Source organism: Bubalus kerabau, chromosome 9, assembly GCF_029407905.1.
Source record: "Bubalus kerabau isolate K-KA32 ecotype Philippines breed swamp buffalo chromosome 9, PCC_UOA_SB_1v2, whole genome shotgun sequence".
Classification (NCBI taxonomy): domain Eukaryota; kingdom Metazoa; phylum Chordata; class Mammalia; order Artiodactyla; family Bovidae; genus Bubalus; species Bubalus kerabau.
The window spans coordinates 16,774,060-16,797,295 of NC_073632.1; the positions used below are offsets into that span (position 1 = coordinate 16,774,060).

General features: G+C 39.6%; 1 protein-coding gene across 1 annotated transcript in view; it reads left to right on the plus strand.

Annotated features, from left to right (window-relative positions):
* COL19A1 (collagen type XIX alpha 1 chain) overlaps positions 1-23,236 on the plus strand; it is a 447,290-nt gene that overhangs the window by 55,135 nt on the left and 368,919 nt on the right. The gene's annotated exons all lie outside the window — the stretch shown is intronic.

Genomic DNA, 23,236 nt, shown 5'->3' on the forward strand with positions numbered 1-23,236 from the left:
AATCCATGAACATGGTATATTTCTCCATCTATCAGTGTCCTCTTTATAAGCAAGGTGAAAAGACGGCCTTCAGAATGGGAGACAATAATAGCAAATGAAGCAACTGACAAACAACTAATCTCAAAAATATACAAGCAACTCCTACAGCTCAATTCCAGAAAAACAAACAACCCAATCAAACAATGGGCCAAAGAACTAAATAGACATTTCTCCAAAGAAGACATACAGATGGCTAACAAACACATGAAAAGATGCTCAACATCACTCATGATCAGAGAAATGCAAATCAAAACCACTATGAGGTACCATTTCACACCAGTCAGAATGGCTGTGATCCAAAAGTCTACAAGTAATAAATGCTGGAGAGGGTGTGGAGAAAAGGGAACCTTCTTACACTGTTGGTGGGAATGCAGACTAGTACAGCCACTATGGAGAACAGTGTGGAGATTCCTTAAAAAACTGGAAATAGAACTGCCTTATGATCCAGCAATCCCACTGCTGGGCATACACATTGAGGAAACTAGAACTGAAAGACACGTGTACCCCAATGTTCATCACAGCACTGTTTATAATAGCCAGGACATGGAAGCAACCTAGATGTCCATCAGCAGATGAATGGATAAGAAAGCTGTGGTACATATACACAATGGAGTATTACTCAGCCATTAAAAAGAATACATTTGAATCAGTTCTAATGAGGTGGATGAAACTGGAGCCTATTATACAGAGTGAAGTAAGCCAGAAAGAAAAACACCAATACAGTATACTAACGCATATATATGGAATTTAGAAAGATGGTAACAATAACCCTGTATACGAGACAGCAAAAGAGACACTGATGTATAGAACAGTCTTTTGGACTCTGTAGGAGAGGGAGAAGGTGAGATGATTTTGGAGAATGGCATTGAAATATGTATAATATCATATATGAAACGAGTTGCCAGTCCAGGTTCGATGCACGATACTGGATGCTTGGGGCTGGTGCACTGGGATGACCCAGAGGGATGTTATGGGGAGGGAGGAGGGAGGAGGGTTCAGGATGGGGAACACATGTATGCCTGTGGCAGATTCATTTTGATATATGGCAGAACCAATACAATATTGTAAAGTTTAAAAATAAAATAAAATAAAATAAATAAATAAAAAGCAAAACAAAAAAAATTAAAAATAAAAATAAAAATTGTCAGAGAAGATGAATAGACACATTTCCAATGGCATACAGATGGCCCACAGGCACATGAAAAGATGTTCAACATCACTAATTATTTGGAAAATGCAAATCAAAACCACAGTGAGATATCACCTTATGCCTGTTAGAATGGCTATTATCAAAAAGGTAAAAAATAATAAGTATTGGTGAGGATGTGGAGAAAAGGGAACCCTTACACACTGTTGGTAGGGATGTAATTTAGCGCAGCCACTGTGGAAAACAGTAAAGAGATTGCTAAAAGAGTTGATTTATCATATGATCCAGCTATTCCACTTTTGAGTATTTATCTAAAGAAAAAAAGAATACTAATTTGAAAAACTATATGCACTCCTGTGTTTATTTTGGAGCATTACTTATGGTAGCCAAGATATGGAAGCAACCTAAGTGCTCATCAATGGATAAAGAAGATGTGGCACATGTTTATATATACAATGGAATACTCCTGCTGCTGCTGCTAAGTCGCTTCAGTCGTGTCCGACTCTGTGCGACCCCATAGATGGCAGCCCACCAGGCTCCGCCATTCCAGGGATTCTCCAGGCAAGAACACTGGAGTGGGTTGCCATTTCCTTCTCCAATGTATGAAAGTGAAAAGTGAAAAGTGAAAGTGAAGTCGCTCAGTCGTGTCTGACTCTAGTGACCCCATGGACTGCAGCCTACCAGGCTCCTACTCAGCCACAAAAAGATGAAATCTTGCCATCTGCAACAACATGGATGGATCTAGAGGATATTATGCTAAGTGAAACAAGTAAGATAAAGACAAATACTGTATGATTTCATTCATATGTGTACTATAAAAAACAAACAAAAATAAAATGAACATACCAAACAAACAAACAAAAAAACATGTAAATACAGAAAACAGAGTAGTGGTTACTAAAGGGGAAGGGGCAGGGGGGTGAGTGAAGCAAGTGAGTGAAGGAGGGCAACTGTATGGTAATGGATGAAAACTAAATCTTCATAAATGAAGATGAAGCTAAGATATTTCTAGACTAAAACCTGAGAGAATTCATCACCTGAAAATCTGCCATACAAGAAATATTAAAAGAATTACTTCAGACTGAATGAAGGGAAACTAGACAGGAACTCAAATTCACACACACAAAAAAAGTTAACTGCATAGACTTTAAAAACGTATGCATTTTGTATACAAAACAAAATGTATTTTATTTGTTAACTTTTTCATTCCCAGCAGATTTAAAGTATAGTTGTATAAAAAACAAAAAATAAATAAAACAGTAATTATAAATCTAAGTTGATGGGCATATAAAGTCTAAGGATACAGTTTGCATGACAATAATAGCAGAAAAGAAGGAAGAGGAAACCAAATATTAGGGGCAATATTTCTGTATACTATTGAAATTAAGTTAGTTTTCATCTGAATGAGATGGTTGTAAATTTAAAATGTCAGTTGTAATTCTCAGGGCAACCACTGGAGAAATAACTAAAAAAAAAAATACAGTAAACAATACAAAGGAATAAAAATGGAACACTAGAAAATATCTACACAAAAGAAGGCAGTAGTAGAAAAACAAAGAAACTAAAAAAAGGCATTAAAGATGTAGAAAACAAATAGGAAAATAACAAACACAAATCCTAGTTTAGCAGCAATTATATTAAATGTAAGTATGGCAAAACCAATACAATATTTTAAAGTAATTAGCCTCTAATTAAAATAAATAAATTTAAATTTTAAAAAAATAAAAAGGAAAAAAATATTAAACACAAGGCAAAGATTTGCAGGATGGATTAAAATAGAAAACATAATTTAACTATGTGCTATCAAGAAAAGATACACATCAGATTCAAAGTGAAACTAAAAAGGATTCATTAAAAGTAAATGGAAAAAAACATAAATCATGAAAGCAGAAACTGAAAGATCTTTGAGTGGCTACACTATTTGTTTTTGTCCACTTGGGTTGCCATAACAAAATACTATGGACTAGGTAATTTAAACAATAGAAATATAGTTTTCACAGTTCTGAAGGCCAGAAATCGAAAAGTAGGGTACTAGATGGTTGGGTTCTGGTAAAGACTCACTTGATAGCTACCTTCTCTCTGTGTCTTCACATGGTACAGAAAGAGAGAGAGAGAGAGAGAGAGAGAGAGAGAGAGGCTGAGGGAGAGCTCTCTAGGTTCTTCTTATGAGGGCAGTAATCCCATCATTAGGACTCCACCTTCATGATCTCTATGAACCTAATTACTTCTCCAAGGCCCCATCTCCAAATACAATTTAATCGAGGGTTAGGGCTTCAACATTGTAATTTAGGGGTGACATAATACAGTCCATAGCACTAATATCAGACAAAATGAATTTAAGGAGAAGATATTAAAGAGACAAGGAAAAGTGTTGTAATAATGATGAGATGTCACCTCACACCTGTCAGAATGGCCAACCTCAAAAAAAAAAAACAAAAAACCCACAGATAAAAAATGTTGGCAAGGACATGGAAAAAAGTGAACTCCTGTACACTGTTGGTGGAAATGTAAATTGGTATAGCCCTTGTGGAAAACACTCTGGAGGCTTCTCATAAAACTATGATCCAGCAATTCTACTCCTGGGTATATAGCCAAAAAAACCAAACCACTAATTCAAAAAGATATATGCACCCCAGTGTTCACAGTCACATTATTTACAATTATTAAGGTATGGAAGCAACCTAGGTGTCCATCAATAGATGAATGGGTAAAGAATATGTGGTGTATATATAAAATGGAATACTACTTAGACATAAAAAGAATGAAATAATGCTATTTACAACAAAATGGATGGACTTGGAGGGTATCCTGCTAAATTAAATAAGTCAGAGAAAGACAAATACTGTGTGATATCACTTATGCACTGAATCTAAGTAATACAACCAACTAGTGAATAAAACAAAAAAAGAAGCAGACTCCCTGATAGAGAACAAACTAGTGGTTACCTATGGAAGAGGGAAGGGGGAAGAGCAACTTTGGGGTGGGGGGTTAAGAGGTACAAACTACTATATATAAAATAAGTTAGCCCAGAAAAAGGTTGAAAGCTGACACAACAGAGCACACTCACCGCTCTAGCAGAGGTATACTCAGTGGCTCCTCTCATTGTGGGAGCACTCCAGTCATGCATACCCAGTACTGCAGATCAGAAATGCAGCTCAGAAACGGATCTGGGAGCTTCTAGTTCAACAGCCAACAAGCAGACCCTGCCCCTGATGGGGCAGTGATGACCACAGAGCAAAAAGGAGGTCCTGCTCAATATCCCGAAGAAGGCAGTGGCACCCCACTCCAGGCCTAGAAAATACCATGGACAGAAGAGCCTGGAAGGCTGCAGACCAGGGGGTCGCTAGAGTCGGACACAACTGAGTGACTTCACTTTCACTTTTCACTTTCATGCATTGGAGAAGGCAATGGCAACCCACTCCAGTGTTCTTGCCTGGAGAATCCCAGGGATGGGAAGCCTGGTGGGCTGCCGTCTATGGGGTCGCGCAGAGTCGGACACGACTAAAGCGACGCAGCAGCAGCAGCAGCTCAATATCCAGGGCAGGCTCTGCTCACTGTAACATCAGTCACACTTCCTATCAAGGACATAATGGTCAGCATACACTGAGGAAAGAGGTGTCAGGCATCCATACTAAAAACAGCTCTCACATCAAAAAATATTAAACCCAGGCAGGCTACACAGGGGTGTTCCCATGTAAAAAAGATTACAAGATTAATCCCTCCAAGATTACAGTAGATAATTGTTTCTCCTAAGTTAATAGATAAGAGAAATATAAGTTAAATATTATTAACAGAATATTAACAGAAGCAGAGCAACCACTCCCAATTAAAAGATCAAGAACAATGAAACAGACCTCCTCAGTCTAATAATCACTGAGTTCAAAATGGAGATAATGAAAATGCCGAAGGAATTAAGAAAGGTTATCAATAGAAGTGCAGATGACTCTAAAAAGGAAATAGAAAGTATAAGGAGAATCCCAGAAAAATTAAAGAATTCATTTGAAGAGACAAAAACTGAACTAAAGACTATGAATAATATAACAAATAATACAGAAGGATGAATAAGTGATCTAGAATAATCTTCTAGATCAAGAAGACATAACAATGGAAATCAGCCAATTAGAAAAGCAGACAGAAAACCAAACCAAAAAAATTGAAAGCAATATCAGAGACTTATGAGATAATACAGAGCATGCCAATCTATACAAAATGAGGATCCCAGAAAGAGAGTAAAGAAAAAAGGAACTTGAAAATGTATTTGAAAAAATTGTGGTTGAAAACTTCCCAGACCTAAAGAAGGAAACAGATATCCAGAAACAAGAAGCACAGTGGGTCTTGAACAACATAAATCCAAACAGACCTACATCAAGACATATTACAATAAAAATGGCAAAAGTTAGAGAATTCTAAAGTCAGCAAGAGGAAAAACCAAGAGTCAATTATAAGGGACCCCCCACCACCACCACCACCAAATAAGGCTGTCAGCTGATTTCTTTACAGAAATGCTGCAGACCAGAAGGAAGTGACAAGATATAGTCAAAGTCCTGAAAGGGAAAAATGTGCAATCTAAGATACTCTACTGAGCAAGATTAATATTTAGAATAGAAGGAGAAAAAAAGAATTTCTCAGACAAGCAAAAACTAAAAGAATACAACAATACTAAATCTACCCTAAAGGAAATATTGAAAAAAAGTCTTCTAAGAGTAGAAATGAAGTAAGAATACATAAGGAAGAGAAAATCACAACTACGGACTAAATCACTTAAGGCAGTATACAGATTTAAAAAACAACAAACAGAAACCAAAATAATTCTGGGAAAGTGATGATAACAAGAGTGAACAGTAAAAAGATGAACATGAGGATGCAAAAGAGGACTTCAAAATCACAAAATGTGTGGGAGGAAAGTAAGAAAACGTAGATATTTTTTCTAGAACATGTTTGGGCCTATATGACTACCAATCTAAAAGCAAGCAGATATAAGAAGGGATTAACATACTTGAAAAAGAGGATAGCCACAAATAACAAAAAATACAATAGATTCACAAAAGACAAAAAGAAGAGAACAAAGCATAATACAAAAGGAAAAAGAGAATAGAAATATAAAGTCAACGGGAAAAAAAGGTTTAAAATGGAAATAAATACACCATTGTTGTTTAGTCACTAAGTCATGTCTGACTCTTTTGTGACCCCATGGATTGTAGTCCACCAAGCACCTTTGTCCGCAGGATCCTCTCAGACAAGAATACTAGAGTGGGTTGCCATTTCCTTCTCCAGGAGATTTTCCTGACCCGGGGAACAAACTTGCATTTCTTGCCTTGCAGGCAGTTGTTTACTGCTGAGCCACATCTATCAATAATTACCTTAAACGTCAATGGACTAAATGCTCCATTCAAAAGACATGGAGTGGCAAATCAAATTAAAAAAAAAAAAAGAAAAGAAAAGAAAGAGCTTACAACATGCTGCCTACAAGAGACACACTTTATGGAAAAGGACACAGATAGATTAAAAGTGAGGGGAGGGAAAAGATATTTCATGCAAACAGGAATAACAAAAAATAGGGGTTACCATATTCATATAGATAAAATATATTACATCTAAAAAATGCAGAATACACATGCTCTTTTCAAGTGCTCATGAAAGATTCTTTAGGATTGACCACATACTAGGGCACAAACAAGCCTGAACAGATTTAAGAGTATAGAAATTATTTCAAGTATCTTTTCCGACCACAATTATATGAAACTAGAAATCAATTATGGAAAAAGAAATGAACAAAAAAACCCCAATTACATGTAGATTAAACCACATGCTATTAAAAAACCAATGAGTCAATGATAAAGATCAGAGAAGAAAAATACCATGAGGCAAATGACATTGAAAACACAGCCATACAAATTCTATGGGATGCAGTAAAATCAGTTCTAGATGGAAGCTCATAAGGATACAGCTCTTCTTTAGGAAACAAGAAAAACCTCAAACAACCTAATCCACCACTTAAAAGAATTAGAAAAAGAACAAGCAAAACATAACATCTGCAGAAAGAAGGAGATAATAAAGATCAGAGAGGAATTAAAGTAGAGATTTAAAAAATAGAAAGTCGATAAAACTAAGAACTGGTTCTTTGAAAGGGCAAATAACATTGACAAACCTCTGGCCATTATCACCAAGAAGAAAAAAGAGAAGACCCAAATAAGAAATGAAAGAGGATAAATCACAACTGATACCTCAGAAATACTAAAAATACCTTAAGAGAATACTATGAACAATTACATGCCAAAAGATTTGACAACCCAGAAGAAATGGGCAACTTTCTAAAAACACAGAGGCCACCAAAGCTGAATCAAAAAGAAATGGATAATTTGAACAAACCAATCAATAGAAATGAAATAGTAACTGTAATAAGCATTGAAATATATACACTATCATATGTCAAATAGAAAGCCAGTAAGAATTTGCTGTATGACTCAGGGAACTCAAACTGGGGCTCTGTGACAACCTAGAGAGATGGGGTGGGTTGGGAGATGAGAGGAAGGTTCAAGAGGGAGGGGACATATGTATACCTATGGCTGAGTCATGTTGATGTATGGAAGAAACCAACCCAATATTGTAAAGCAATTATTCTTCAATTAAAAATAAATTTTAAAAAAGCTCCTGACAAACAAAATTCCAGTACCAGATGACTTCACTGTGGAATTCTACTAAATATACAAACAATAGCTTATACTGATTCTTCTCAAAATGCTCCAAAAAACTGAAGAGGAAGAACATTCCCAAAGACATTCTATGAAGTCACCATCACCCTGATACCAAAACCAGATAAAGACACTACTAAAAAGAAAGAAAATTATAGACTAATATCTTTGATGAATATAGATGCAAAAATATTAGCAAACTGAATCCAACAAAAAAGGTCATATACCAAGGCCAAGTTGGATTCATCTGAGTCACAAGGATGGTTCAATATATGCAAATCAATCAATGTGATACACCAGTCAACAAGAGAAAGGACAAAAACCACATGATCAAGATGCAGAAGAAGCATTCAATAAAATCCAACACCCATTCATGATAAAACACTTATGAAAGTGGGTATAGAAGTAATGTATTTCAACATAATAAAAGTTATTTATGACAAACCCATATTACCCAATGGTGAGAATCTGAATCCCTCCCTGCTAAAATCTGAAAGAAGACCAAGATGCCTACTCTCATGGCATCTCTTCAACATAGTATTGGAATTCTTAGCCACAGCAATCAGACAAGAAAAATAAAAGGTATTGAAATTGGTAGGGTAGAGGTAAAATTGTCATTATATACAGTTGACATGATAATATATATAGAAAACCCTAAAGATTCCAAATAAAAGCTATTAGAACTGATAAATGAATTTAGCAAGGTAGCAAGATACAAGATTAACAGGATTAACAGGATTTGGTTGCATTTCTTTACACTAACAATGAAATATCAGAAAGGGAATGTAAAAAAATAATGCCTTTTAAATCATACCCCTCCCCCAAAATAAAATACTTAAGAATAAACCTCACTAAGGAGGTGAAGAACTTATATGCTGAGAACTACAAAACATTAGTAAAGGAAATTAAAGGTGATTTAAAGAAATGAAAAGATATCCCATGCTTTTAGATTGGAAGAATTGATATTGTTTAAATGACCATATTACACAAAGCAATCTACAGATTTAATGTGATCCCTATTAAATTACACATGATATTTTCACAGAAATAGATCAAGTAATCCCAAAATTTACATAGAATCATAAAAGACCAGAATTACCAAAGTAATCCTGAGGAAAAAGAACAAAGCAAGATGTATAACTCTCACAGACTTCAGACTATACTATAAGGTGATGGTAATCAAATAGTTTGGTACTGCACAGAAACAAACGTACCTATCAGTGGAACAGAATAGAGAGCACAGAAATAAACCCATACACTTAGAGTGAACTGATCTTCAACAACAGAGGCAAGAATATACAATGGTGAAAAGACAGTCTCTCCAGCAAGTGGTTTTGGGAAAGCTGGACAGCCACATGCAAATCAATAATGTCAGAACACCCCCTCACACCATTCACAAAAGTAAACTCAAAGTGGATTAAAGACCTACATAGAAGACAAGATACCATAAAACTCATAAATTGTACCAGTGTTTTCTTAGTTCAGTCTCCCAAGGCAATGGAAATAAAAGCAAAAATAAACAAATGAGATCTAATAAAATGTATAAGCTTTTACACAGCAAAGGAAAGCCCAAAAGGTAACCATAAGCAAAGTCAAAAAGACAACTTACAGACTGGCAGAAAATATTTGCTAATGATGTGATCAACAAGTGATTAATTTATAGTATATATAAACAACTCATACAACTCAACAACAAAAAACAGACACAATCAAAAAATGAGCAAAAGACCTAAATAGATATTTCTCCAAAGACATACAGATGGCCAACAGACACAAGAAAAATGCTCAACATGCTAATTATTAGAGAAATGAAAATAAGTACAATGAAGTATCACCCAACATTGGTCAGAATGGCCATCATGAAAAGTCTACAAACAACAAATTCTGGAGGGGATGTGGTGAGAATATAAATTGATGCAGTCACTATGGAAAACAGTATGAAGATTCCTCTAAAATCTAAAATAGAGTTGCCATAGGAACCCACATCCCATACCTGGACATACATCCATACAAATCTATAATTCAAAAATACATGCACTCCTATGTTCAAAGCATCATTAATTACATTAGCCAAGACATAGAAACAACCTAAGTGTCCAAATACAGGTGATACATCCTCGTTATCCATTCACACACACACACACAATGGAATACTTCTCAGCCATCAGTTCAGTTCAGTTACTCCGTCGTATCCGACTCTTTGTGACCCCATGAACCGCAGCACACCAGGCCTCCTTGTCCATCACCAACTCCCAGAGTTCACCCAAACCCATGTCCATCAAGTCGGTGATGCCATCCAATCATCTCATCCTCTGTCGTCCCCTTCTCCTCCTGCCTTGATCTTTTCCAATGAGTCAGTACTTCCCATGAGGTGGCCAAAGTATTGGAGCTTCAGCTTCAACATCAGTCCTTCCAATGAACACCTAGGACTGATTTCTTTTAGGAGGTACTGGTTGGAACTCCTTAAAGTCCAATGGACTCTCAAGAGTCTTCTCCATCACCACAGTTCAAAAGCATCAATTCTACAGTGCTTAGCTTTCTTCACAGTCCAACTCTCACATCCATACATGACCACTAGAAAAACCATAGCCTTGACTAGACAGACGTTTGTTGACAAAGTAATGTCTTTGCTTTTTAATATGCTGTCTAAGTAGGTCACAACTTTCCTTCCAAGGAGTAAACAACTTTTAATTTCATGGCTGCAATCACCATCCTCAGTGATTTTGGAGCCCAGAAAAATAAAGTCTGACACTGTTTCCACTGTTTCCCCATCTATTTGCTATGAAGTGATGGGACTGGATGCCATGATCTTAGTTTTCTGAATGTTGCACTTTTTCACTCTCCTCTTTCACTTTCATCAAGAGGCTCTTTAGTTCTTCTTCACTTTCTGCCATAAGTGTGGTGTCATCTGCATATCTGAGGTTATTGACATTTCAAGGCAATCTTGATTCCAGCTTGTGCTTCTTCCAGCCCAGTGTTTCTCATAATGTATTCTGCATATAAGTTAAATAAGCAGGGTGACAGTATACAGCCTTGACATATTCCTTTTCCTATTTGGAACCAGTCTGTTGTTCCATGTCCAGTTCTAACTGTTGCTTCCTGACCTGCATATAGGTTTCTCAAGAGGCAGGTCAGGTGGTCTGGTATTCCCATCGCTTTCAGAACTTTCCACAGTTTATTTTGATCCACATTGTCAAAGCCTTTGGTATAGTCAATAAAGCAGAAACATGTTTTTCTAGAACTCTCTTTTTCAATGATCCAGCGGATTTTGGCAATTTAATCTCTGGTTCCTCTGCCTTTTCTAAAACCAGATTGAACATCTGGAAGTTCAAGGTTCACGTATTGCTGTAGCCTGGCTTGGAGAATTTTGAGCATTACTTTACTAGCGTGTGAGATGAGTGCAATTGTGTGGTAATTTGAGCATTCTTCGGCATTGCCTTTCTTTGAGATTGGAATGAAAACTGACCTTTTCCAGTCCTGTGGCCACTGCTGAGTTTTCCAAATTTTCTGACATATTGAGTGCAGCACTTTCACAGCATTATCTTTCAGGATTTGAAATAGCTCAACTGGAATTCCATCACCTCCACTAGCTTTGTTTGTAGTGATGCTTCCTAAGACCCACTTGACTTCACATTCCAGGATGTCTGGCTCTAGGTGAGTGTGAGTTATCACACCACCATGATTATCTGAGTCATGAAGATCTTTTTTGTATAGTTCTTCTGTGTATTCTTGCCATCTCTTCTTAATATCTTCTGCTTCTGTTAGGTCCATACCATTTCTGTCCTTTATCAAGCTCATCTTTGCATGAAATGTTCCCTTGGTATCTCTAATTTTCTTGAAGAGATCGCTAGTCTTTCCAATTCTCTTGTTTTCCTCTATTTCTTTGCATTGATCACTGAGGAAGGCTTTCTTATCTCTCCTTGCTATTCTTTGGAACTCTGCATTCAAATGGGTATATCTTTATTTTTCTCCTTTGCTTTTTGCTTCCTTTCTTTTCACATTTGTAAGGCCTCCCTTTACAGCCATTTTGCTTTTTTGCAATTCTTTTTTTTGGGGTTGGTCTTTATTCCTGTCTCCTGTACAATGTCACGAACCTCCATCCATAGTTCATCAGGCACTCTATCAGATCTAGTCCCCTAAATCTATTTCTCACTTCCACTGTATAGTCATAAGGGATTTGATTTAGGTCATACCTGAATGGTCTAGTGGTTTTCTCCACTATCGTCAATTTAAGGTCTGAATTTGGCAATAAGGAGTTCATGATCTGTGCCACAGTCAGCTTCCGGTCTTGTTTCTGCTGACTGTATAGAGCTTCTCCATCTTTGGCTGCAAAAAATATAATCAATCTGATTTCAGTGTTGACCATCTGGTGATGTCCATGTATAGAGTCTTCTCTTGTGTTATTGGAAGAGGGTGTTTGCTATCACCAGTACGTTCTCTTGACAGAACTCTATTAGCCTTTGCCCTGCTTCCTTCTGTACTCCAAGGCAAAATTTGCCTGTTACTCCAGGTGTTTCTTGACTTCCTACTTTTGCATTCCAGTCCCCTATAATGAAAAGAACATCTTTTTCAGGTGTTAGTTCTAGAAGGTCTTGTAGGTCTTCATAGAACTGTTCAACTTCAGCTTCTTCAGCGTTACTGGTCAGGGCATAGACTTGGATTACCATGATATTGAATGGTTTGCCTTGGAAATGAACCGAGATCATTCTGTCGTTGTTGAGATTGCATCCAGGTACTGCACATTTCGGACTCTTTTGTTGATTATGATGGCTACTCCATTTCTTCTAAGGGATTCCTGCCCACAGTAGTAGATATAATGGTCATCTGAGTTAAATTCACCCATTCCAGTCCATCTTAGTTCATTGATTCCTAGAATGTCGATGTTCACTCTTGTCACCTCCTGTTTGACCACTTGCAATTTGCCTTGATTCATGGACCTAACATTCCAGGTTCCTATGCAATATTTCTCTTTACAGCATCGAACCCTGCTTCCATCACCAGTCCCATTCACAACTGGGTGTTGTTTTTGCTTTGGCAGCAACGTGGATGGACCTATATAGATTATTACACTAAGTGAAGTAAATCATACTAATTGAGCAAACTCACAAGGTGGCAAAGTAGAAGGACATGTGCTAATTCTTCTGTGAAAACTCCAAAATGCAACCAACCACTGAACAACCATCGGCAGGAGAATGTTGAATTACACCAAAAAGAGATACTCCACATCCTAGGGCAAAGGAGAAACCCCTAATAAGATGTTAGGAGGGGCAAAATCACATTTAGAATCAAACCCCATACCCGCCAGAGACTCTTGGAGGGTTCAAACAAAAACCCTGTGTGCACCAAGAACCAGGGACACCACAGGAGACTGAGCCAGACCTGCCTTTGAGTGTTTGAGTGTCTCCTGCAGAGGAACAGGTCAGTAGTGGTCTGCTGCGGGGACAGGAGCTCTGGCTGAAGCAGACTTGGGAGGGGTAGCATGTGAGCCCCACCATAGAGCCACTGAGCAGACAACCCACAAACTGGAAAACAGTTATATCAAAGAAGTTCTCACACTGTTGCAAAAGTTCTAGGGCCCACAACAGATTTCACAACCTGGGGATCCTTCAAAGGGACAGAGAACCCCCAGGGAATTTGACTTTGAAGGCCAGTGGGATTTGATTAGAGAACTTCTACAGGACTGGGGAAACAGACTCTTGGAGGGCACAAACAAAACCTTGTGCACACCAGGACCCAGGAGAAAGGAGCAGTGACCCCTCAAGAGACTGAGCCAGGCTTACCTGTGAGTGTCCAGGAGTCTCTGGCAGAGATGTGGGTCAACAGTGGTCTGCCATGGGGTCAGGGCACTTAATAACAGTCCTGGCATAAATCCTTTGGAAGGAGTTATGACTCCATAAGTCCTTTTGACTCCATTACCCCCCCCCCCCCATAGTTTGGCCTCAAGCCAAACTACAGGGAGAGAACACAGCCCCACCCTTCAATAGAAAATTGGATTAAAGATTTACTGAGCATGGACCCACCCATCAGAGCAAGACCCATATTCCCCCACAGCCAGTACCTCCCATCAGGAAGCTTCCACAAGCCTCTTACCCTTATCCATCAGAGGGTAGACAGAATGGAAACCACAGTTACAGAAAACTAACGAAGCTGATCACATGGACACAGTCTTTTCTAACTCAATGAAACTATGAGCCATGCCATGTAGGGCCACCCAGGACGAATGAGTCATGGTGGAGAGTTCTGGCAAAATGTGGTCCACTGGAAAAGGGAATGGCAAACCACTTCAGTACTCTTGCTTGAGAACCCATGAACAGTATGAAAAGGCAAAAAGATAGGACACAGAAAGATGAAATCCTCAGGTTGGTAGGTACCCAATAAGCTACAGTGGGGAAATACTTCCAGAAAGAATGAAAAAGCTGAGCCAAAATGAAAACAGCACCCAGTTGTGGATGTGACTGGTGATGGAAGTAAAGTCCAATGCTGTAAGAACAATACTGCATAGGACCCTGGAATGTTAGGTCCATGAGTCAAGGTAAATCGGAAGTGGTCAAACAGGATAGGGCAAGAGTGAACATCAACATTTTAGGACTCGGCAAACTAAAATGGATGAGAATGGGCAAATTTAATTCAGATGACCATTGTATCTACCACTGGGGGCAAGAACCCCTAACAAGAAATGGAGTGACCCTCAAAGTCAACAAAAGAGTCCAAAATGCAGTACCTGGGTGCAATCTCAAAAACAACAGAATGATCTCTGTTCGTTTTCAAGGCAAACCACTGAGTATCATGGTAATCCAAGTCTATGCCCCAACTATTAATACTGAAGAAGCTGAAGTTGAACGGTTCTATGAAGACCTACAAGACCTTCTAGAACTAACACCAAAACAGATGTCCTTCTCATCATCAGGGACTGGAATGCAAAAGTAGGAGGTCAAGAGATACCTGGATTAACAGGCAAGTTTGGCCTTGGAGCAAAAAATGAAGCACGGCAAAGGCTAACAGAGTTTTGACAAGCGAATGCACTGGTCATAGCAAACACCCTCTTCCAACAACACAAGAGACAACTCTACACATGGACATCACCAGATGGTCAATACTGAAATCATATTGATTATATTCTTTGCAGCCAAAGATGGAGAAGCTCTATACAGTGAGCACAAACAAGACCAGGAGCTGACTGTGGCACAGATCATGAACTCCTTGTTGCCAAATTCAGACTTAAATTGAAGAAAGTAGGGAAAACCACTAGATCATTCAGGTATGACCTAAATCAAATTCCTTATGATTATATAGTGGAAGTGAGAAATAGATTCAAGGGATTAGAACTGATAGACAGAGTGCCTGAAGAACTATGAATGGAGGTTCATAACATTGTTGAGGAGGCAGTGATCAAAACCATCCCCATGAAAAAGAAATGCAAAAAGGCAAAATGGTTGTCTGAGGAGAGCTTACAAAGTGCTGAGAAAAGAAGAAAAGCAAAAGGCAAAGGAGAAAAGGAAAGATATGAATGCAGAGTTCCGAAGACTATTCAGGAGAGATTTAAAAAAATTTTTTTAAAAAGGCCTTCTAAGTGATCAGTGCAAGGAGAGAGGGGAAAATGATATAAAGGGAAAGACTAGGGATCTCTTCAAGAAACTTAGAGATACCAAGGGAATATTTCCTGCAAAGATGGGCACAATAAACAACAGAAATGGTATGGACCTAACAGAAGCATAAGGTATTAAGAAGAGTTGGCAAGAATACATAGAAGAACTATACAAAAAGATCTTCATGACCCAGATAATGAGAATAATGTGATTACTCACCTAGAGCCAGACATCCTGGAGTGTGAAGTCATGTGGGCCTTAGGAAGCCTTACTGCAAACAAAGCTAATAGAGGTGATGAAATTCCAGTTGAGCTCCTTCAAATCCTAAAAGATAATGCTGTGAAAGTGCTGCAGTCAATATGGCAGCAAATTTGGAAAACTCACCTGTGGCCATGGGATTGGAAAGGTCAGTTTTCATTTCAATCCCAAAGAAAGGCAATGCCAAAGAATATTCTAACTACCACATAATTGCACTCATCTCACATGCTAGCAAAGTAGTGCTCAAAATTGTCCAAGCTAGGCTTCAGCAGTACATGAACTGAGAAGCTACAGATGTTCCAGCTAGATTTAGAAAAGGTAGAAGAACCAGAGATCAAATTGCCAACATCCGCTGGATCATAGAAAGAGCAAGAGCATTCCAAAAAAGCATCTACTTCTGCTTCATTGACTACATTAAAATCCTTTGACTTTGTGGATCACAACAAACTGTGGAACATTCTTAAAGAGAATTCTGTATGTAGGTAAAGAAGCTACAGTTTGAACCAGACATGGAACAAGATTGGTTCCAAATTGGGAAAGAAATACATCAAGGCTGTATATTGTCACCCTGCTTATTTAACTCATATGCAGAGTACATCATGTGAAATGCCAGGCTGGATGAAGCACAAGCTGGAATCAAGATTGTCAGGAGAAATATCAATAACCTCAGATATGCAGATGACACCACTCTTATGGCAGAAAGCTAAGAGGAACTAAAGGGCCTCTTATGAAAGTGAAAGAGGAGAGTGAAAAACCTGGCTTAAAACTCATTCAAAAAACAAGGATCATGGCATCTGGTCCCATCTCATCATTGCAAATAGATGGGGAACAATAGAAACAGTGACAGACTTAATTTTCTTGGGCTTCAAAATTCACTGCAGATGGTGACTGCTGCCATGAAATTAAAATACTCTTGCTCCTTGAAAGAAAAGCTATGACCAACCTAGACAGTATATTAAAAAGCAGAAACATTACTTTACCAGCAAAGATCTGTCTAGTCAAAGCTATGGTTTTTCCAGTAGTCATGTATGGATGTGAGAGTTGGACTGTAAAGAAGGTTGAGCATCAAAAATCTGATGCTTTTGAACTGTGGTGTTGGAGAAGACTCTTGAGAGTCCCTTTTCTGGAAGAAGATTAAACCAGTCAATCCTAAAGGAAATCAGTTGAATATTCATTGAAAGGACTGATGCTGAAGCTCAAGCTTCAACACTTGGGCCACCTGATGTGAAGAACTGACTCATTGGAAAAGACCCAGATGCTGGAAAACATTGAAGGCAGGAGGAGAAGGGGATGATAGAGGATGAGGTGGCTGGATGGCATCATTGACTCAAGGGACATGAGTCTGAGCAAGCTCTGTTGGTGATGGACAGGGCAGTATGGCGTGCTACAGTCCATGGTGTTGCAAAGAGTAAGACACGACTGAGTGACTGAACTAAACTGAACTGAAGTGTAGTAAGTCAGATAGAGAACCACAAATACCTTATGATGTCAGTTACATGTAGAATCTAAAATATGACACAAATCAGTATATCTATGAAATAAAAACATAGGCACAGATCCAGAGAACAGACTTGTAGTGCCAAGGCAGATGAGTGGTAGGGGAGGGAAAGGTTGGGAGTTTTGGACTAGCAGATGCAACCTATTATATATAGGATGGATAAACAACAAGGTCCTAATGCATACCACAGGAAACTCTATTCAATATTTCATGACAAACCATAACAGAAAAGAATGTGAAAAAGAATAAATATATGTATAATACACATACATATTGTATCACACACACACACACACACACATATGTAAGTGTGTCACTTTGCTGTACAGAAGATATTAACACCATATTGTAAGTCAAGAATACTTCAATAAAATAAAAAATAAAGATGGCAATGGAAAAAGTAAGCTATTATATAAGAATAAGTATAACACAGAGAATATAACCAATGTTTTATAATAGTAACCATAATAAGATTATACCCTTTAAAAATTGGAAATCCCCATATTGCACACCTGTAAGATATACTGTACATCAACTATATAAATTATACTGTACACCAAGTCAACTCACAGAACTGAAGAGAGAAATAAACAATTCAACAGTACTAGTTGGAGACTTCAATACCCCATTTTAAAAATCAATAGAACATTAGACAGGAGATTAGTAAGGAAATAGAAGCCTTGAGCAAATATACAAGCCAATTAGACCTAACAGACTGTAGAACATTCCACCCAACAACAGAACAATACACATTTTTCTCAACTGCACATGGAACTTTCTCCAGAGTAGGCCATATATTATGTTATAAAAAGCAAGGCTCAATGATTTAAAAGGACTGACTCCTTCCCATTGTTATAGGATTTTAAAAGCAATCCCATTCCTAATGATACTTTTTCCATTCATAACCTTGAGTTCTAATTTTGTCCAGGCACTGTATTTACCTACTGTCTTCCCATTTATATAATTTCCTTTTATTTTCTGTGAATGTTTTTCCTCTACTGATTTTAAAAACCAATTTGGGCAGGAAATTCCCTTTTACCATCTTTATAAGCCTCTGTGGGTATTCAAGAAACATTTATGCATATCCAAACTTTGCTAACTAGCAGTCATTGATTTGGTTTTGCACGATGTTGATCTGGACAGTGTTTATGAAAAATCCGAAATAGTTGCCAAAATTAAAACTCTAAGCTTTTCAGAAAAAAATCTGGGTTTTTGGCTTAAAAAAGTGGGCTGAACTGGTAACACTGGACCTGCTTCCCTATATGGTAAGAGCTGGCTGAAGCTAATTAGCAGCTCTTCCTGTGACTGGGCTGGGCTCTACATTTCCCTTAGTCTACATGTGTGTCCTCTACATGAGGACAGCTACCAATGCTGTTAGCAACTCACTTGCTCTATTAGCTTTTCCTATAGAATTCTTATGAAGAAAGTGAAAATTTCTTATATGCACACTTTTATTCATGATAGAAAATCTAAAGCTAGACTTTGAAGGGGCCATGTGTTATTTTTCGTTTTATTTTTGTTTTCAGATATTTAAATCTGAATTACATTCAGAAACTGATTCCTTTAATAATATTTATTGAGTGCCCACCTTGCCTACTATTCTAGATGCTGGTGAATAGGATAAACAAAGAACCTCGGGAAGCTTACATTCTAGTTTCCTGGCTGGGCCCTAAAGCCATGTGGTTGTGACTCTTGGTTTATATCAGCGAGGAAAGGATGTCTTCAGTGTTAAAACCTTCAGAAGGATGGAGGGTAGTGAGGATTGAGAAGAGACCAGTGGGTTAGGTGATTGGGAATGATTTAGTTCATAGGTGGGGGGCGAAGAGGGGTGGTTGACTGATTTTATCAGTTTTACTCAAAGGACATTAAAGACAGATCAGCACAGAGACATCTGCCATCATGCTGATCAGAAGCTAGTAACAGAAACAGACACTTTTGAAGTCAACATTTTGGGTTTTTAAACATGGTGCCAGGTCTCTCCTTCTGTTCTCCTCACTCTGGGTGAGATTTATCAGTTGGGCAGCCGTGCTGACCAGAGCTGACCCTATAGAGTGCCCCCTTTTATTCTTCCCACTGTCTTGTAGTCTCTTCAGCAATCTTACTGGCTGCTTACTAGCGACAGCCCTGCAGTCTGTGTTGGAATAGGTGATGTGCAGGGAGCTAAAGGTCCCAGCCGCCCTCGGACACCCGTCAGTCACTATGTGGCGAAGGTGACTGGCACCATTAGTTAGATGTGAACAAGGCTACCTGGGCAGCAGCAGCGCACCAGTGACCCGCAGAACCACCAGCACATGGCCATGTACACAAAGACTGCATGCTCCTAATGACTTTCCATATCGGAAAGAACTCTGCATCAGAAGTCACAGGAAATGGCCTGCGGCCCCACTCCCTCGCCACTAGCCATCTGGGTGACAGTGTCCCTGGGTGAAGAGTGAGGAGTGGAACTCTGAGTCGTCTGGACTCCAACAGCGCTGGTCTGGGGGAGTACTCACCCTCGGTCTGCATGGAGGTGGGAGTGATGGGGGGCTGCAGTCCTGCCATGTGGGAGCTGGGGTGGGGAAGGAGGAGCTCAAGGACCACGCCCTGGGACACACTTCTCTGGGGCTAGACTCGGGACAGTGGCTCAGGACACTGTGCTCTGGGGCCGGACCCCACGTCCCAAGCATGCCGGGTCTGGAGTATGGAGGAAGGAGACAAGCTCCAGGATTGGGTCGCCGGGGCATCCCGCAGAACCACCCTGCGCCCTCTCCCTTGGAACCACTGTGGGCCCTGTCCCTCGGACGGTATGTAGCTCCATTCTGGCCAGTCCTCCCCGAGTGTGGTCTCAGCCCCAGGCAGCTTGGGAAAGACTCTGCTCTTCCACTCCCTCGATCAGTGCTCCCTCCTCGGTCCCCATCGAGCGTAAAAGGGCCTTCTCAGGATATTTCAGCCGGGCCTTCCACCTGGCCTTCAGCTGCCATGGCACCTCCAGCCCCTTCTGTGATGCCAGTGACATCTTCCTGCAGAATTCAGTTCACTGCAGCCACTGTGCTGGCTGGTGGGTCACTTGACCTCTCCTCCATCCAGGTGATGGTGACCATGGCCTCGCCCACAGCATTTTCAACTCGCCTTCTTCAAGAGTTACCCAAAGAACCCTCCCCAAGGCCAAGATTCCGCCTAAAATCTTTTTCAGATCCCACCTGATGGCTGTTCCTCAAGTGGCTCAAAGGCGCTCGGGACTCAGGTGTGCAAAGAGAGTGCCCAGGGTTGTCAGTTTTCTCATTGGAGGAGATTTAGGCACAGGAATGGTGGAAACCAAAAGAGAAGGAGGTCATCTTTTTAGTGAGAGTATGGAGTGACAGATGGTGCTTCAATATTCCACACGCTCCAAAATGACCAGCTTGCCAATGTCTGGGTGAGGAGGATTTAATAAAGTTTAAAAGGGGGTTATCTTCTCATTATTTCATTGTTTTCCAACATCCCAATTAAAAGCAGAGAACAGAAAATAAAAACGAAACAAAACAAAACAAAAAAATCTGGCAAGCTTTCACAGCAGGGATATTCTAGAATTTCAAAGGAGACATTTCTGATGGGTTCTGTGAACAGTACAAATCCCAAAGTTATTCATTATGGATGGAAAATCCATTTGGAGATAAGTGCATCTGGTTCTTATATTAACTTCTTTTTAAAATTAGTTAATTTATTTTAATTGGAAGCTAATTACTTTACAAAATTGTGGTGGTTTCTGCCATACATTGACATGAATCAGCCATGGGTGTACATGTGTCCCCCATCCTGAACCCCCCTCCCACCTCCCTCCCCATCCCGTCCCTCAGGGTCATCCCAGAGCACCGGCCCTGAGCACCCTGTCTCATGCATTGAACCTGGACTGGCGATCTACTTCACATTTCAATGCTATTCTCCCAAATCATCCTACCCTTGCACTCTCTCACAGAGTCCGAAAGTCTGTTCTTTACATCTGTGTCTCTCTTGCCGTCTCGCATATAGGGTCATCATTACCATCTTTATGAATTCCATATATATGTGTTAATGTATTGGTGTTTTTCTTTCTGACTTTCACTCTGTATAATCGGCTCCAGTTTCATCCACCTCATTAGAACTGATTCAAATGCATTCTTTTTAATAGCTGAGTAATACTCCATTGTGTATATGTATCACAGCTTTCTTATCCATTCGTCTGCTGATGGACATCTAGGTTGCTTCCATGTCCTGGCTATTGTAAACAGTGCTATGATGAACACTGGAGTACATGTGTCTCTTTCGATTCTGGTTTCTTCAGTGTGTGTGCCCAGCAGTGGGATTGCTGGGTCCTTTGGCAGTTGAATGAACAGGCTGGTCTATCTTTGCCATTGGTGGCTGCAGCAGCTCCCAGCTCGTCTGGAGCTCGCCTCAGGAGGTCGCTGCCACTCGCTGGTCCACTGAGGAGAGTTCTTTGATTTGGCTGGAAAAATAGCAACCTGCTGATGGGTGAGGCTGTATCACATGATGGTCGTCGCGGAAGGAGTGGGCCGAGCATCCTCGTGAGAGCAGAAAGCGGTGCTTCCAGATTGCAGGACAGCTGACAACTGAGGCCTATGACAGTGTAGGTGTTCCCAGTACTCATTTAAGAGGTTTGATGGATATATACAGGTAATATTAATTGTTATAGTGAGGATGGAGAGAGCTTTGTCTATTTTACAGCAGGGAAGAGGATGAAGATATGCATATATTTATAAACCAAGATAAGAGGGGTATTGGTGAGGGAGAGGTGGGAGACATAAATGGAGTTTGAACATATGAAGTACAAAAATGGTTGTAGAATGGGAGATGAAGCAACAGAGAAAGAGGTGATACATTCTTGGAAGACAGGAAGCAGTGGAGTCGCAAGCACGGAGGGGAGGAAACTGCTAGGTGGGCGCTGTTGGCACATGGGCCAGGATACTTCCCCAGGCACCAGAAGAGGCTCAACCCAGGGAGGAATCAGAGAGCCTCTGTGGAGGCTGGAAAGGGTGTGTGTGTGTGTGTGTGCGCGCGCACACATGTGCATGTGCGTACGCACGTGATGAAAATGAGATCCTGGGTTACTTCCTCATTCATCATCCAGCCAGACAAGAGAGCCATATAGCCTCCGGGCTGGGGGTAAGCAGATTAGTGAAGAAGGTAAAACCAGAGTTTATATCTGTATCTGTCTATATACAGACCAACCTCCTTTTATTGTGTTTCACTTTCCTGCGCTTCACAGATATTGGTGATTTTTCTTTTTTTCCATATTGAAGGTTTGTGACATACATGTGTTGTCAAATGATGGCTAGCATTTTTTCTTAGCAATAACATTTTATGTACATTTATAGATATAATAGAATACAGTATTGTGTGAATACAACTTTTACATACACTAGGCAACCAGAAAATTTGTGTGACTCACTTTACTGCGATATTCACTTCATTCCAGTAATCTGGAACTAAACCTGCAATATTCCTGAGGTATGTTGTGTACATGTATGAACATAATATGTGTGTACATGTATTTAACCAAGTAAGAACTTTAGGCCAGCATAGCTTTTTCATATTTTTTCCTGATTTCCTTACTACATGTGACTTTGTCTCTAACACAAAGTGTAAAACCAAAGTTCCAGAATTCTCCGTGCGTTTGGTCGTCAGTTTCAGTGGAGCTTGGTGTGATATTCCCAGTGTCTGACTCTTTGCAACCCCGTGGACCATAGCCCGCCAGGATCTTCTGTCCATGGAATTCTTCAGGCAAGAATACTGGAGTGGGTTGACATTACCTTCTCCAGGGGATTTTCCTGACTCAGGGATCAAACCTAGGTCTCCTGCACTGAAGGCACATTCTTTACCGACTGAGCCACCAGGGAAGTCCCAGTTAGTAGTTACTATCTCAATATATGACATTTTATCTATATAAACAACCTCTGGCCGTGTAAGCCTCAAGAGAATTTGTGTCTGCTACTCATGATTTTTTAAAAGAAAAGCAAGATTCCTGCCTTGCAGAGTGTTTATATACAATGTGGTTAAGTTT